The sequence below is a fragment of the Cervus elaphus genome, chromosome 9, assembly GCF_910594005.1.
Source record: "Cervus elaphus chromosome 9, mCerEla1.1, whole genome shotgun sequence".
Classification (NCBI taxonomy): domain Eukaryota; kingdom Metazoa; phylum Chordata; class Mammalia; order Artiodactyla; family Cervidae; genus Cervus; species Cervus elaphus.
This window is the reverse complement of record NC_057823.1, coordinates 67,209,878-67,227,038: the sequence shown is the minus strand read 5'-3', so window position 1 is coordinate 67,227,038 and position 17,161 is coordinate 67,209,878. Positions and strand designations below refer to the sequence as shown.

At 37.8% G+C, this 17,161-nt stretch overlaps 1 long non-coding RNA gene across 1 annotated transcript in view; it reads right to left on the bottom strand.

The window, feature by feature from the left end:
* Positions 1–17,161, bottom strand: part of LOC122700471 — a 94,661-nt gene that overhangs the window by 41,726 nt on the left and 35,774 nt on the right. The window contains exon 2 of the long non-coding RNA XR_006342779.1: positions 6,275–6,404. This is a non-coding gene — a long non-coding RNA (uncharacterized LOC122700471). The remainder of the gene's footprint in view (positions 1–6,274; positions 6,405–17,161) is intronic.

Below are 17,161 nucleotides of genomic sequence, written 5' to 3'. Positions count from 1 at the left end.
TGGAAGAGAAGAAGTAAATCTGTCACTATTTGCAGATGACGTGATACTTTATACAGAGAATCCAAAATCTCCACCCAAAAACTATTGGTACTAATAAATTAATTCAGCAAGGTTACAAGATACAAGATTGATATATAGATTAACTAATTAATATATATCTTTTGCTTTTTTGTACACTAAAAAAAAACAGAAAGAGAAAGTAAAAAAAACAAATTCATTTAAAATTGCAACAAAAAACATCTCAAATAAACTTAACGAGGAAGGCAAAAGATCTATACTCTGGAAACTATAAAACAATGATGAAGGCAACAGAAGATAATTCAAATAAGCAGAAAGACATTTTGTGCTTTTAGATTGGAAGAATTAATATTGTTAAAATGACCATACTATCCAAAGCAATCTACAGATTTAATTCAACCCCTATCAAAATACCCATATTTTTCACAGAACTGGAACATATGATATAAAAATCACATGGAGCCACAAAAGACCCTAAATTGCCAAAGTAATCTTGAGAAAAAAGATCAGATCTGGAGGTATTTATGTAACAGTCCCAGACTTCAGACTATACTACACAAAGCTACAGTAATCAAAACACCATGGTATCAGCACAATAACAGACACACAGATCAAGGGAATAGAATAGACAGCCCAGAAATAAACACTTGCACCTATGGTCAATTAATCTATGACAAAGGAGGTAAGAATATACAATGGAGAAAATACAGTCTCTTCAATAAGTGGTGCTAGAAAAACTGGACAGCTACATGTAAAGCTGTAAGATTAGAACATTCCTTCACACCATATACAAAAAAAAAAAAAAAAACTCAAAATGGTATAAAGACTAAATATAAGAACACAAATCATAAAATTCCTAGAAGATGACATAAGTAGAACATGCTTTGTTATAAATCATAGCAGTATTTTCTTGGATCAGGCTCCTAAGGCAATAAAAGCAAAAACAAACAAATGGGATCTAATCAAACTTACAGTCTTTTGCACATCAAAAGTAACCACTGACAAAATGAAAAGACAACCTACAGAATGGAAGAAAATACTTGCAAATAATGTGAGCAACATGGGTTAATATCCAAACTGTATAAACAACTCATACAACTCAACATCAAAAAACAAACAGCTCAATCAAAAAATGGGCAGAAGACCAGAATAAACATTCCAAAGAAAATCTACAAGTGGCTAACAGGCACAAGAAAAGATGGTCAACATCACTAATTACTAGAGAAATGCAAATAAAAACAATGAGATATCACTTCACACTTGTCAAAATGGCCATCATCAAAAAGTCTACAAATAACAAATGATGGAGAGGATGTGGAGAACAGGAAACCTTTGTATGCTGTTGATGGTAACGGAATTGGTGCAGCTGTTAAAGAAAACAGTTTGATGTTTCCTCAAAACAACTAAAAATAGAGCTACCATACGATCCAGTAATTCCACTACTGGGCATATATCCACAGAAAACAAGATTTTGAAAAGATACATGTACCCCAACATTCACTGCAGCACTATTTACAATAGTCAAGACATGGAAGCAACTCAAATGTCCATCAACAGATGAATGGATAAAGATGTGGTGTATATATACAATGGAATATTAGTCATAAAAAAGAATGAAATGCTGCCATTTGCAGCAACATGGATGGATCTAGAGAATATAATACTAAGTGAGGTTAGTCAGATAGAGAAGGACAAGTATCATATAGTATCATTTATATGTGAAATCTTAAAAAAAATGAGCTTATTCACAGAACAGAAATAGACTCACAGACTTAGAAAACAAACTTATATGAAAAGGTTGGGGGGAAGGATAAAGTAGGAAGTTAGGATTAACATACACAAACAACTATATATAAAATGCTTCCTAGGTGACTCAGTGGTAAAGAATCCACCTACCAAGCAGGTTCGACCCTGGGTCAGGAAGATCCCCTGGAGAAGGAAATGGCAACCCACTCCAGCATTCTTGCCTGGGAAATCCCACAGACAAAGGAGCCTGGTGGGCTACAGTTCACGGGGTCCCAAAAGAGCTGGACACAACTTAATAACTAAACAACAATGACAACAGTACATAAAATAGATAATAAAAAAGAATTACTGTACAGCACAGGGAACTCTACTCAATATTCTGTGATAACCTATGTGGAAAAATATCTGAAAAGGAATAGATATATGTATAATAGAATCACTTTGCTGTACCCCCGAAACTAACACAACATTGTAAATCAACTATACTCCAATATAAAACAAACATACTTTTTAAACAAAGTGGTACTAAACTAGAAAAAGTATAAATCTGTGGATTTCTTGCAACAACCCACTGCCCAGGGTATTCTGCCAACTGTAAGGAAAGAATCATTAAGACTAAGATTCTTTCATAAATCAGACAAGAATCCTATGGCAGTATAAACAGTGTCACTTTCCCCTCTTCTTAACACCTTGATAATAGTCCATTTTATATATCTGGGTTTCTAAAACCTACTTTATCATCATATCTGCTATACCATACAACAGGGTCTTCCACATTACAGGCATTCAGTAAAGAGTTGTCCACAAATGAATAGTATCTTCAATATTGTCAATATATGGCAACTATTTTCTAATGGCTACTAAAATAGCATAAGTTCTGAGTCACAAGTGTCAGGACCAATATCTAAACTTGGATTCCTCTTCTCAATTACTTCTGCTTTTCCCATTGTATATCTTCAAGATTTTCATACCAACAATATCAACCACATTCCCTGAGGCTACACAGCCTTGGCAGAACCCACCACAATAGATTAATCTTTAGAGTTGGACTCAAGAGGATACATTCAAATCACAAAAGAATGCAGGTCAGATTTGTAATTATGATCAGTGAAATAGACTTCATGTCTCATGCATAATTTAAATGACTATAGGAATGTTCAGTATATATCAGCTGGAAAAACACCTCTTTCTGTATGGGAATAAAAATTAGATATGAGGAGACGGTCATATCTAGCGAAAGCTTGACTATGAAATAACTACCATTTCTATATGCTGGTTATGAACACTGTACCTGCCCACCTGTTGCCTTTGGCCTTCACAGGTTCAACTACTAATGTCATAAACCACTCTATGATTATGGCTTGGTCAGAATTCACACTGTCAGACTTCCTTAAAACCTAAAGGGGGTTGAAAAAAAAGATCTTGCTTTTTCTCTGGGAAGTTCTCAATGCTTAAAACAATTTAGAACACACCTGCAACAAAGGATTCCCATCCAAGCTTTATCTTTTGTACACCAAGTGTACTTACTATCAATTTTTCTCAGCAGTGCCCCACTCATCTCATTTTTTTCACACACCATGAAAAAATTCTCACACCATTGGCTCAGTCAGCTGCATGGGAGCAAGGAAATATTACCCATACGTTGCTTAAAACATTGACTTAGGCAGAGTGGGAACAATGAGTGAACCTCATTTTCTTAACTTCATATTTAATTGAACATTATTAAAAGAACTGTTAAAGTTATGAAATTCCATGTTCATATAAGGTTTAGGATGGGGTAGCTAGGGACACACATAAAAAGAGTTATTCTGATTCTTCTTTTCTTAGTAATAACATTTAACACTCAGATATTGCTTTTCATCTTCATCACTCTTTTTTTTTTTTTTTTTTGAGGATGAACTTTCTTTTTTTTTTTTTTTAATTTTTTTATTAGTTGGAGGCTAATTACTTCACAACATTTCAGTGGGTTTTGTCATACATTGATATGAATCAGCCATAGATTTACACTTATTCCCCATCCCGATCCCCCCTCCCACCTCCCTCTCCACCCGATTCCTCTGGGTCTTGCCAGTGTACCAGGCCCGAGCACATGTCTCATGCATCCCACCTGGGCTGGTGATCTGTTTCACCATAGATAGTATACATGCTGTTCTTTTGAAACATCCCACCCTCACCTTCTCCCACAGAGTTCAAAAGTCTATTCTGTATTTCTGTGTCTCTTTTTCTGTTTTGCATATAGGGTTATCGTTACCATCTTTCTAAATTCCATATATATGTGTTAGTATGCTGTAATGTTCTTTATCTTTCTGGCTTACTTCACTCTGTATAAGGGGCTCCAGTTTCATCCATCTCATTAGGACTGGTTCAAATGAATTCTTTTTGACGGCTGAGTAATATTCCATGGTGTATATGTACCACAGCTTCCTTATCCATTCATCTGCTGATGGGCATCTAGGTTGCTTCCATGTCCTGGCTATTATAAACAGTGCTGCGATGAACATTGGGGTGCACGTGTCTCTTTCAGATCTGGTTTCCTCAGTGTGTATGCCCAGAAGTGGTATTGCTGGGTCATATGGCAGTTCTATGTCCAGTTTTTTAAGGAATCTCCACACTGTTTTCCATAGTGGCTGTACTAGTTTGCATTCCCACCAACAGTGTAAGAGGGTTCCCTTTTCTCCACACCCTCTCCAGCATTTATTGCTTGTAGACTTTTGGATAGCAGCCATCCTGACTGGCGTGTAATGGTACCTCATTGTGGTTTTGATTTGCATTTCTCTAATAATGAGTGATGTTGAGCATCTTTTCATGTGTTTGTTAGCCATCTGTATGTCTTCTTTGGAGAAATGTCTGTTTAGTTCTCTGGCCCATTTTTTGATTGGGTCATTTATTTTTCTGGAATTGAGCTGCAGGAGTTGCTTGTATATTTTTGAGATTAATCCTTTGTCTGTTTCTTCATTTGTTATTATTTTCTCCCAATCTGACGGCTGTCTTTTCACCTTACTTATAGTTTCCTTTGTAGTGCAAAAGCTTTTAAGTTTCATTAGATCCCATTTGTTTAGTTTTGCTTTTATTTCCAATATTCTGGGAGGTGGGTCATAGAGGATCTTGCTGTGATTTATGTCGGAGAGTGTTTTGCCTATGTTCTCCTCTAGGAGTTTTATAGTTTCTGGTCTTACATTTAGGTCTTTAATCCATTTTGAGTTTATTTTTGTGTATGGTGTTAGAAAGTGTTCTAGTTTCATTCTTTTGCAAGTGGTTGACCAGTTTTCCCAGCACCACTTGTTAAAGAGGTTGTCTTTTTTCCATTGTATATCCTTGCCTCCTTTGTCAAAGATAAGGTGTCCATAGGTTCGTGGATTTATCTCTGGGCTTACTATTCTGTTCCATTGGTCTATATTTCGGTCTTTGTGCCAGTACCACACTGTCTTGATGACTGTGGCTTTGTAGTAGAGTCTGAAGTCAGGCAGGTTGATTCCTCCAGTTCCATTCTTCTTTCTCAAGATTACTTTGGCTATTCGAGGTTTTTTGTATTTCCATACAAATTGTGAAATTCTTTGGTCTAGTTCTGTGAAAAATACCGTTGGTAGCTTGATAGGGATTGCATTGAATCTATAGACTGCTTTGGGTAGAATAGCCATTTTGACAATATTGATTCTTCCAATCCATGAACACGGTATGTTTCTCCATCTGTTCGTGTCCTCTTTGATTTCTTTCATCAGTGTTTTATAGTTTTCTATGTATAGGTCTTTTGTTTCTTTAGGTAGATATACTCCTAAGTATTTTATTCTTTTTGTTGCAATGGTGAATGGTATTGTTTCCTTAATTTCATCACTCTTTACAAACATTAATTGTATAATTTCACTACATTAACTGCAAAGAGTCAGAAATGGCCCTATAATTTTTCAGTCACTTTGAAGCATTCATTGTGTCTTAAAATGATACACTACACTCCAGAGTCTATGTTTTAACTTCCTTTAAGAAAGGAACGAAAGAGGAAAAGAGATCTTATTTTAAAATAACAGAGAACTCAGTGCCTACCTAGGATTCTGGGGAAATATCCTGAGATATGTGGATTTAGAACATAGAAGGCAGGAGAACGTTGTGGGCATGCGGAGAAGGAAGCAACAGAGGATGAGATAGTTGGATGGCATCACAGACTCAGTGGACATGAGTGTGAACAAACTCTGGGAGATAGTAAAGGACAGGGAAGCCTGGCATGCTGCAGTCCACAGGGTCGCAAAGAGTCGGACACCACTTAGTGACTGAACAACAACAGAACATGAAACTGAAATAGTGAACTGAAGGACACACCTAAATTCTGAAAAGTATTGTCATGCTAAGCACGTAACAGTTTGTATTAAAAACAAAAAAGGAAAGGTTCCAAATGCTTCCTAGCAGAGAAAAATTTCCTTCAAATTAAAAAAAAATTGAACATAGTGTATATACAGATTTAACATAAACAAAGGACATATTATCTGTTGTCATTGTTGGTAATACTTTTGCAGCTTACCTTCTACCTTGGAGTCATTTTATGGGAAAGACTCTCCAAGTAATAAAAATAGGTATCAGTTGTTAAATATATACTACATGTGAGGCATCATGCTAAGTCTTCAAAAACAGTTTCAACTCAGTTTCCCAACCTGCAAATTGAAGGAATTATTTAGAGTAGGAATCAGCAAATTACAGCCCATGGTCTAAATTCAGTTCAGTTCAGTTCAGTCACTCATTCCTGTCCAACTCTTTGCGACCCCATGGACTTCGGCATACCAGGCCTCACTGTCCATCACCAACTCCCAGAGCCTGCTCAAACTCATGTCCATCAAGTCAGTGATGCCAATCCAACCATCTTATCCTCTGTCCTCCCCTTCTCCTCCCACCTTCAATCTTTCCCAGCATCAGGGTCTTTTCCATGAGCCAGTTCTTCACGTCAAGTGGCCAAAGTATTGTAACTTCAGCTTCAGCATCAATCCTTCCAATGAATATTCAGGACTGATTTCCTTTAGGATGGAATGGTTTGATTTCCTTGCTGTCCAGGGTACTCTTAAGAGTCCAACACTACAACGCTACTTCACTACAACACTACTTCTCCAACACTACGGTTCAAAAACATCAACTTTGGTGCTCAGTCTTCCTGATGGTCCAACTCTCACATCCACGCATGACTACTGGAAAAACCATAGCTTTGACTAAATACAAACATTATTTTTGTAAATGATGCTTTATTGGAACATATCCATGCCCATTTATTTACAAATTGGTTTTTTTTTTTATTTACAAAATGTCTATGAATGCTTTCCCACCAGTGTTCAGTTCAGTTCAGTCACTCAGCCCTGTCCAACTCTTTGCAACCACATGGACAGCAGCACGCCAGGCTTCCCTCATTTAGTTCAGTTCAGTTCAGTTGCTCAGTCATGTCTGACTCTATGTGACCCCATGAATCACAGAACGACAGGCCTCCCTGTCCATCACCAATTCCCGGAGTTTACTCAAACTCATGTCCATTGAGTCAGTGATGCCATCCAGGCATCTCATCCTCTGTCGTCCCCTTCTCCTCCTACCCCCAATCCCTCCCAGCATCAGGGTCTTTTCCAATGAGTCAGCTCTTCGCATGAGGTGGCCAAAGTATTGGAGTTTCAGCTTCAGCATCAGTCCTTCCAGTGAACACCCAGGACAGATCTCCCTTAGGATAGACTGGTTGGATCTCCTTGCAGTCCAAGGGACTCTCAAGAGTCTTCTCCAACACCACAGTTCAAAAGCATCAATTCTTCAGCACTCACCTTTCTTCACAGTCCAACTCTCACATCCATACATGACCCCTGGAAAAACCATACCCTTGACTAGATGGACCTTTGTTGGCAAAGTAATGTCTCTGCTTTTTAATATGCTGTCTAGGTTGGTCATAACTTTCTTTCCAAGGAGTAAGTGTCTTTTAATTTCATGGCTGCAATCACCATCTGCAGTGATTTTGGACCCAAAAAAATTAAGTCAGTCACTGTTTCCAATGTTTCCCCATCTATTTCCCATGAAGTGATGGGACCGGATGCCATGATCTTAGTCTCCTGAATGTTGAGCTTCAAGCCAACTTTTTCACTCTCCTTGTTCACTTTCATCAAGAGGCTCTTTAGTTCCTCTTCACTTTCTGCCATAAGGGTGGTGTCATCTGCATATCTGAGGTTATTGATATTTCTCCCGGCAATCTTGATTCTTGATTCTCCTGGCAGCCTGTGCTTCTTCCAACCCAGCGTTTCTCATGATGTACTCTGCATATAAGTTAAATAAGCAGGGTGACAATATACAGCCTTGACGTACTCCTTTTCCTATTTGGAACCAGTCTGTTGTTCCATGTCCCGTTCTAACTGGTGCTTCCTGACCTGCCTATAGGTTTCTCAAGAGGCAGGTCAGGTGCTCTGGTATTATCTCTTTCAGAATTTTCCACAGTTTATTGTAATCCACACAGTCAAAGGCTTTGGCATAGTCAATAAAGCAGTAATAGATGCTTTTCTGGAATTCTCTTGCTTTTTTGATGATCTAGTGGACGGTGGCAATTTGATCTCTGGTTCCTCTGCTTTTTCTAAAACTAACTTGAACATATGGAAGTTCATGGTTCACATATTGCTGAAGCCTGGCTTGGAGAATTTTGAGCATTACTTTACTAGTGTATGAGATGAGTGCAATTGTGTGGTAGTTTGAGCATTCTTTGGGATTGCCTTTCTTTGGGATTGGAATGAAAACTGACCTTTTCCAGTTCTGTGGCCACTGTTGAGTTTTCCAAATTTGCTGGCATATTGAGTGCAACACTTTTACAGCATCATCTTTTAGGATTTGAAATAGCTCAACTGGAATTCCATCACCTCCACTACCTTTGTTTGTAGTGATGCTTTCTAAGGCCCACTTGACTTCACATTCCAGGATGTCTGGCTCTAGGTGAGTGATCACACCATCATGATTATCTGGGTCATGAAGATCTTTTTTGCACAGTTCTTCTGTGTATTCTTGCCACCTCTTCTTAATATCTTCTACTTCTCTTAGGTCCATACCATTGCCGTCCTTTATCGAGCCCATCTTTGCATGAAATGTTCCCTTGGTATCTCTAATTTTCTTGAAGAGATCTCTAGTCTTTCCCATTCTGTTGTTTTCCTCTATTTCTTTGCATTGATCACTGAGGAACGCTTTTTTATCTCTCCCTGCTATTCTTTGGAACTCTACATTCAAATGGGAATATCTTTCCTTTTCTCCTTTGCTTTTCACTTCTCCTCTTTTCATAGCTATTTGTAAGGCTTCCTCAGACAGCCATTTTGCTTTTTTGCATTTCTTTTCCATGGGGATGGTCTTGATCCCTGTCTCTTGTACAAAGTCACAAACCTCCGTCCATAGTTCATCAGGCACTGTGTCTATCAGATCTAGTCCCTTAAATCTATTTCTCACTTCCACTGTATAATCATAAGGGATTTGATTTAGGTCATACCTGAATGGTCTAGTTGTTTTCCCTACTTTCCTCAATTTAAGTCTGAATTTGGCAATAAGGAGTTCATGATCTGAGCCATAGTCAGCTCCCGGTCTTGTTTTTGCTGACTGTATAGAGCTTCTCCATCTTTGGCTGCAAAGAATATAATCAATCTCATTTTGGTGTTGACCTTCTGGTGATGTCCATGTGTAGAGTCTTCTCTTGTGTTGTTGGAAGAGGGTGTTTGCTATGACCAGTGCATTCTCTTGGCAGAATTCTATTAGTCTTTGCACTGCTTCATTCTGTTCTCCAAGGCCAAATTTGCCTGTTACTCCAGGTGTTTCTTGACTTCCTACTTTTGCATTCCAGTTCCCTATAATGAAAAGCACATCTTTTGGGGATGTTAGTTCTAAAAGGTCTTGTAGGTATTCATAAAACTGTTCAACTTCAGCTTCTTCAGCATTACTGGTCAGGGCATAGACTTGGATTACTGTGATATTGAATGGCTTGCCTTGAAAACAAACAGAGATCATTCTGTCATTTTTGAGATTGCATCCAAGTACTGCATTTCAGACTCTTTTGTTGACTATGATGGATATTGCATTTCTTTTAAGGGATTCCTGCCCACAGTAGTAGATATGATGGTCATCTGAGTTAAATTCACCCATTCCAGTCCATTTTAGTTTGCTGATTCCTAGAATGTCAGTGTTCACTCTTGCCATCTCCTTCCTGTTTGACCACTTCCCATTTGCCTTGATTCATGGACCTAACATTCCAGGTTCCTATGCAATATTGTTCTTTACAGCATCAGAAGACTTTACTCCTATCACCAGTAAAGTAATGCTCAAAATTATCCACGCCAGGCTTCAGCAATACATGAACCATGAACTTCCAGATGTTCAAGCTGGTTTTAGAAAAGGCAGAGAAACCAGAGATCAAATTGCCAACATCTGCTGGATCACTGAAAAAGCAAGAGAAAAACATCTATTTCTGCTTTATTGACTTTGCCAATATAGACTGTGGATCACAATAAACTGTGGAAAAGTCTGAAAGAGATGGGCATACCAGACCACTTGAGAAACCTATAGGCAGGTCAGGAAGCAACAATTAGAACGGGACATGGGACATGGAATAACAGACTGGTTCCAAATAGGAAAAGGAGTACGTCAAGGCTGTATATTGTCACCCTGCTTATTTAACTTATATGCAGAGTACATCATGAGAAATGCTGGGCTGGAAGAAGCACAAGCTGGAATCAAGATTGCCGGAAGAAATATCAATAACCTCAGATATGCAGATGACACCACCCTTATGGCAGAAAGTGAAGAGGAACTAAAGAGCCTCTTGATGAAAGTGAACAAGGAAAGTGAAAAAGTTGGCTTAAAGCTCAACATTCAGGAAACTAAGATCATGGCATCCGGTCCCATCACTTTATGGGAAATAGATGGGGAAACAGTGGAAACAGTGACTGACTTTATTTTTTTGGGGTCTAAAATCACTGCAGATGGTGATTGCAGCCATGAAATTAAAAGACACTTACTCCTTGGAAAGAAAGTTATGACCAACCTAGACAGCATATTAAAAAGCAGAGACATTACTTTGCCAACAAAGGTCCATCTAGTCAAGGGTATGGTTTTTCCAGGGGTCATGTATGGATGTGTGAGTTGGACTATAAAGAAAGCTGAGCACAGAAGAATTGATGCTTTTGAACTGTGGTGTTGGAGAAGACTCTTGAGAGTCCCTTGGACTGCAAGGAGATCCAGCCAGTCCATCCTAGAGGAGATCAGTCCTGGGTGTTCACTGGAAGGACTGATGCTGAAGCTGAAACTCCAATACTTTGGCCACCTCATGCGAAGAGCTGACTCATTGGAAAAGACCCTGATGCTGGGAAAGATTGAGGGCAGGAGGAGAAGGGGACGACAGAGGATGAGATGCCTGGATGGCATCAGCGACTTGATGGACATGAGTTTGGGTGAACTCCGGGAATTGGTGATGGACAGGGAGGCCTGTCGTGCTGCGGTTCATGGGGTCACAAAGAGTCAGACACAACTGAGCGACTGAACTGAACTGAAACATTCTTTATTGCTATACTTGTTTTAGAAAGTCCTAGGGATGTCTAAACTTCACACATAATTTGATTTGCTATACAAGCTTGTGTTCTCAAAGAAAAATCACTCTGCAACAACCAAAACCACAGTACAGAGGGGACATCAATGCACTGTTACAGAAAGCTGCCATGTTAGTTTCAGTGTGTATGTGGTACAGTCTCAAAGACATATTTTTACCTCAGTAAAGACCAGGTGCTAGATTTTAGTACTATTCATGAGAACTTTTTTTTTCTATTTACTCTAAAGTAATAATTGTCTTCAATTGATTAAATCACTAACTTTTCTATCCAATTTATTAATAGCTTTCATTGGGTTCACTCTAAAGTGCTTTTGGACAGACACAGTAATCATCTAGATTTGGTTATTATTACAGCTCAAGCATGATTTTAATAAATAAAAGTATCATCTTTATCTCTTTAAATATTAACTTTGGATAGTATCATCAAAATAATATCTAAATACCACCTTTATCCATCCAAGTGGAAGATTAACATTAGAAGGAAAGACTAGGGGAACTTCTCAAGTGGTCCAGTGGCTGAGATTCCATGCTCCCAAATCAGGGAGCTCAGGTTCAAGCCCTGGCCAGGGAACTAGATCCCACATGCTGCAACTAAAGATACTGCATGCCACAACTAACACCCAACACAGCCAAATAAATAGATAATTCTTGTTTTCAAAAAAGAAAAAAAATCCAAATTCTTACATGGAATTAAAGTCACATTATTCTATACTCATACTAATTCTATACTAAATCTTCCTGTTAGTCTCCAGAAGTAGGCAACTGAACTGAAATACCTTCTTTAATGTAGTAGTTACAACTTCTGTCACACTGCTCATGTTTATCTTATTGTTGTCCACCTGGTCCTGAGATTTTCTTTATTGAAAGGTTTTGGATTATTGATCCAATCTCCTTACTCACTACTGGTATGTTCAGATTTTCTACTTCTTCATAATTCAATCTTGGTAGGTTATAATTTTCTAAGAATTACTTAGAAATTATTTCTTCTAAGTTATCCAGTTCATTGGTGTACCATTTTTCATAGTAGTCATTTGTATTTGTACTTCTGTGGTATAGGTTATAATGTCTCCTCTTTCATTTATAATTTTATTTACTGGAATCTTTCCTGTTTTTCTTTGTGTGTCTAGTGAGTGATCTTTGTTTCCAAAAACAAAAACTGAAAGAGAAAAACTAATATCCTGTATTAACACATGTATATGGAATCTAGAAAAATGGTACTAATGAACCTACTAGAGAATGGACTTGTGAACACAGAGGGGGAAGGTGAGGGTGGGACAAACTGAAAAAGTAGCCTTGATATACATACACTATCAAGTGTAAAATAGTTAGTGGGAAGCTGCCATATAATACAGGGAGCCCAGTCTGACACTCTTGTGATAACCTTGAGGAGTGGGATCCAGGGAGGGAAGGGAAAGGACATATATATATAATTATGACTACAGACCTCCCTGTAGCTCAAACGGTAAAGGATCCGCCTGCAATGCAGGAGACCAGGGTTTGATCCCTGAGTTGGGAAGTTCCTCTGGAGAAGGGAATGGCAATCCACACTAGTATTCTTGCCTGGAGAAGTCCACAGACAGAGAAGCCTGGCAGGCTACAGTCCATGGGGTCACAAACAGTCAGACAAAACTGAGTGACTAACACACACAACACACACATAATTATGACTGATTTGTGTTGTTGTACAGCAGAAACCAACACAAAATTATAAAGCAATTTTCTACCAATTAAATAAACAGATTTTTTGAAAAAATAAAGTCCTGACTTTAAAAACTTAAAAAACAGAAATGTTACTGGGGAGACCTACATGCTTCTCATTTTACCCTTGAAACATGAGTAGAATCTGTACCACTTTTACAAGTTCTTATAGTCCTATAAGTAGACTCCTTTCAGAAAATGTAGGCTCTAAGCAAAAACTGTGTGTCAACATCAACCTGAAAGTCCAAAAGCTCACAAAAAAGATACTGGAAAAGATGAACACTTCTGCATCAGCAGCAAGTATAGCTCTTCTCAGTTAAAAACCCTGTGTTGTTCTTATAATAGAAGGAGAGTGAAACTGACAGAGGTCACAGTGGGAAGAGGGAATCTTGTTCTTTTTTTTTAATGTAAACGTTATTTAGAATGCACTCATAAGAACTAGTTTACTGAAATATCAATTGCTCCACTCTGTGCTTTACATACATTATCTCACTTAATCCTCTTAGAGCCGAGGAGCTGGGACCTATTTACACATGAGGCAACTTACATGAAGCACAGCAGGCAGAGGAAAACAAGCACTAAACAGGAGTCTGGATGATTCTTTAAACGAGGCTTGAGACTCTCTTCGTTTTGACACTCATGACATGTTCCAGATGTTAAAATTCAATAAAGCCTAAGACGCAAAAATTCAGACCAATGTTTGCCCTTTTTGTGTTCCTCCAGAACCCTAAAGCTTTCTGTTTAAAATGGAGCCCTATGGCTGATTCATGTTGATGCTTGACAGAAAACAACAAAATTCTGTAGAGCAATTATCCTTCAATTAAAAAATAAATAAAACTTTAAAAATAAAATAAAATGGGGCCTTGGAACTGATAAAAACACACATTTTACAAGAATGTGGGTAATCTACTGATATTTGACTTTTAAAAGCTAGCTTTAAAAGAGATCAGAGACAAGCCTCTATTGTGTTTCTCTTGTTCCTTCTCCATGAGTGTTAGATTTCCTAGGTTAGGGCCACACCAACCTTTAGGAACACACACATGTAGGCCAAATTCACACAGACTGCACTAAACTATCTTGCTGACATAGGATTTGAGGGATGTGGCAAAGGCAGAAAAAGAGCAGTTTCTGGGCCTTTGCAAAGAAAACTCAGAGCCAAGTTTAGAAGCATAATAATTGTTCTGCATAATAAAGTGAAAGGAAATTTTCTTTTTAGAGAAGAGCAGTGAAATGAAAGAGAAAGAGGAGGTTGAAATCACTGTAGGTACATGTGTCTTAGGGAGTATTCTTAAGGAACAGGAATGTCCAATATTTCCATACAAAGCATATGTAGTACAGCAATATTAAATTTTCCCAACTCCCTAATTCTTCAGGAAAGTTAGCTTGACCCCACTAAACCACTAAATCACTTTTCCTTCCTTAGAAAAAGTAAGTGAAGAGATCAAAGAAAGAACAGAAACAGCCTTCCTTATTCTTTCAAAAGAATGGAACTTCCTGTTTTACAGACTAGAAGAAATGCAGGAAGAGGATAAGCACTATGTCACCATCAAAGCAAGGAAAGAAAGACACCCTGACTACCAGTTAAGAAAGCTTACAAACCTGTGCCTTTGTTGTTGGTTGTTGTTTTTTTTAATTCTGACACAGGAAATTAATGCCTATGGAAAAAGTGAAGAAATGTGTTCCTGGAACTTTCTAGAACCAGAGAAGCCAGTCCCTAGTTCTGATCTAATTCTACCATTTACCTCCCAGAGAGGACCCCGAGAGCAAGGAGCTCAGCTAGTAGACACCAGTGTTAAACTCTAGTTAACTTTTCAGTCCACATTTTCTACACGCTCACCCTCCTAATCTGATTCAGCATCAGGATTCGTGCAGAGCTCAATTCTTTTGAACTTATTTACAAGTTTTATCATTACACTTACCCACATTATGCAAGCAGTTTGCAATCTCCCCTAATTCTCTGACTTTAATTATATAATTGAACAAGCCAAAAACTCATTTTTCCCAGGAAACATTAAACATTACCATCTTAATGAAATTCTTAATGAAATGGTCCACTATGCATGCAAATGACCGGTAGTGGCTGAGTCCCTAGCTTATCACTGGGCAAGGCACTAGGACAAATGCTCTTTCTTTTGTCAGTCACCAGGAATGGCAACCCTCACCCACACTTTTGGCTGGAATGATAATTTCACAAGACCAGAAGATGGGTCTCTGCCAGATGCATGGATATAATTAAGATTGGATGGAAAGAGTTTAAATGAAGTAGGAATTGATCTTAACCTATACAAATCAAAACTTATTTTCAAAGTTGAACGAGCTCACTTAAACTTTTCTTGCCAATTAAACAAAAAAAAAAGTTATCAAGTGTCCTTTTCTCCAAAGACTAGAGGTCTGAGAAAGAAAATAGTTCTCTTCTCAACTAACTTTTCAGGACTGAAAGCAGTAAGTGGCCAACATAGAAGAAACTTAGGGGACTTAGGAAATCTGGAGCAAAATTTGGAGGACATTTTCAGCATAGTTCATAGTTCTTCAAGTATTTGTTCCTTCTCAACTGCATTTTTCAAATGCTCTTGTTGCATAAAACCTAAATCTTATATACACCACACACGGTCCACATGCCATAGTCACTTGCTGCCAAAAGCTCAACTGGAAGGAAAGCAGACCTATTCACACATTTGTTCAAATAACATGCACATCAATGTCCTGCGCCATGTAGACGCCAAGTTAAAATTTTTAATAACAGCTATTATTTATATAGCAAATTCCCAGTCCCCAAAACCTCGTCAAACTTTTGCATTGCCAGAAACATGTCAAAATGTCCAACAGAGAATCTCACCCTAAACATTTATGGTATGTTAGAGAAAAGAATTTAATTGCTGCACTATGCATAGTACCCAGCTGAGTAACCATTACTTCACCTCCTCTCAAATTCTTCTATTTTTCCACAGAAGGAATTAAAAGCAAGGGAAAATTATGTTTGTAAATTTAACAGCTTTATTATAATATATTTCACAAACCATATAATTCACTCAAAGTATAGAATTCAACGGTTTGAGGTATATTATGTTATTAATTTTTTAATTGTGGAAAAACAATATATCATAAAACTTGCCGTTTCTAAATGTACAATGTCAGTGGCTTTAATTACATTCAAAAGTTGTGTAACCATCACCACTATCTATTTCCAAAACTTTTTCATCACTCCAAACAGAAACCCTATCACCATTAAGTAATAACTGCCCCTTCCTCCTCCCTGTAGACCCTAGAAACCTCTAATCTACTTTCTCTGGATGAAGTTGCCTATTTCGGACACATCATGGAAGTGGAATATCCTTTTGTGTCTGGCTCACTTCACTGAGCATGCTGTCTTTAAGATTCATTCATGCAGTAGCATGTCAAGATTTTATTCCTTTTTAAGGCTGAATAATATACCACATTTTTTTAATCCACTCATCTATAATCATGTTGATGATAGGTTTATTTTTTTTTAATAATTTGAGTGCAGAGAATTGAGAGATCTTGTACCTCAATTCACAGCACACTTTTGATGTAAGTCAGGATGGTTTTTGTTCATTTCTTGTTCAAAATCTCTTCGATTTTGTTCATTTCATTTCTTCATCCCCAAGAATCTCTCCTCCAATGGGCACATGTGCTAATGTGTTTGACATAGATCCTTAAATATGTACACAGGTTTGTAAATTGCAGAACTGTGTGTTGTTTTAATTTATATAAATGCTTCTAACTTATATAAATGTCATTCTGGTTTTTTTTCCACTTAACTTTGTTTTTCAGATCTACAGGTATTACTATGGCTAGTTAACTGTTAATTGTTTAATGAAATATGGCAGAAATTGATTAAGTGGCTTCATGTTATTATATCTTTTCCACTGAGTATGGTGACTCCCAGAGTAATTTCAGTACTTCTCAGTGAGCAATAGACAAATCTCTTAATCTCTCCAAGTCTAGCTTCTTCATTTATATGATGAGGGGGTTAATCCAGATCAGAGATCCTTAAAGGCAGTAACATGACAAATGACTTAGGAAACTTCTCCAAAATAATGCGCCTAGCTCAACACTGCTAATCATCAGGGAAATACACATCAAAACCACAATGAGAATTCTCCAGGC